Below are 1553 nucleotides of genomic sequence, written 5' to 3'. Positions count from 1 at the left end.
CCCAGTCGCTACTCGCCAAAGTAGTAGGTGGAACAATGTTTTGTATAGTATGTTATGCCAATTGAGCTTGATGTCCCCTGCGACTATGGTCCCAAGCCCTCAGGATCAACTACTCGGTCCCTCTGGGTAGCTGGCTGTGACCAAGTAATGACCACAACCTTGCCCCTTCCTGACAGTCTTTGAGGTTCAAAACCAGAGCAACTGTTGGGTGTGCAGGAAGTTGCTTTATCCTCCAGTACTGGACTCCCTTGGAAGTTGCTTCCTGCCAATGACACTGTCTGGTATTGTTTGTATGAATAAATAAACTCTTTGGCCACTGGGGAAAAAAGAAATAGGTGTGTGTGTGTGTGTGTGTGTGTGTGTGTGTACGCGCGCTCATCACACGTTTTTCTTAAATTGCTTTTACCTTCACCCATATCAAACCTGTCTCTTAACAATCCATCTGTTTTCCCTCCCACCCCCAATCCCTGGTAACCAACAAAGAAAATTTCCTTCCCTGTGTAAACTTTTCCTTGACTTTTTATATTAATGGACTCATACGATATTTGTCCTTCTGTGATTGACTTATTTCACTCAGCAATAATGCCCTCCAAATTCATCCATGTTATGAGGTGATTTGTGGATTCTTCATTATTCTTTAATGTTGCATAGTATTCCATTGGGTGTATGTACCATAGCTTGGTAATCCCTTCATCTGTTGATGGGCAGTTAGGTTGTTTCTCTCTCTTTACTAATGTAAATAGCGCTGAATGTGGGTGTGCCTATATCTGTTCATGTCCTGGCTCTCACTTCTTTAGGATATATACCTGGTAACAGGATTACTGGATCAAATGGTATTTCTATTTTCAGCTTCTTAAGTAATCACCATACTGATTTCCACACTGGTTGTATCATTTTACAGTTCTACCAGCAGTGTATGAGAGTCCCAATCTCTCCATATCCTCACCAGCATTTGTTGTTTTCTGTGTTCTTGAGCTCTGCTATTAGTGCTAGGGTGAGATGGTATCTCATTGTTGTTTTGATTTGCATCTCTATTATGGCTAATGATCATGAGCATTTCATCATGTGTTTGTTGGCTGCCTGAATATCTTCTATGGTGAAGTGTCTGTTCATATATTTTGCCCATTTTTGAATTCGATTGTTTGAAAAAATTGCACATGGTCATAGAACCATAGAACTTCAACACTTCAACATCAAACTTTTTGATGTTGAAGTGTTGAAGTTTTCTGTAAATTTTAGAGGTAAGTCCTTTGTCTGATATGTCATTGCCAAATATTTTTTCCCAATCTGTAGTTTCTCTTTTTACTCTTTTGGAGTTTTTTGATGCACATAAGAATTTAATTTTTAGAAGATCTTAGTCATCTAATTTATCTTCTGCTGTTTGTGCATTTTGGGTTATAATTGATAGTCTATTTATGTTATAAATTAGGGCCCTTAAGTTTGCTTTAGGAGCTCTGTTAGCATAGTGCCCAAGGCACTTGACTGCTAACCAGAAGGCTGGCAGTTCAAACCCACCAGCCACTCCTTGGAAGGAAGGTTGGGCAATCTACTTC

This window comes from Orycteropus afer, unplaced genomic scaffold (genome assembly GCF_000298275.1).
Source record: "Orycteropus afer afer isolate SDZICR_OR568_19922 unplaced genomic scaffold, OryAfe1.0 scaffold00008, whole genome shotgun sequence".
Lineage (NCBI taxonomy): Eukaryota > Metazoa > Chordata > Mammalia > Tubulidentata > Orycteropodidae > Orycteropus > Orycteropus afer.
Note: the sequence above shows the minus strand (reverse complement) of the source record.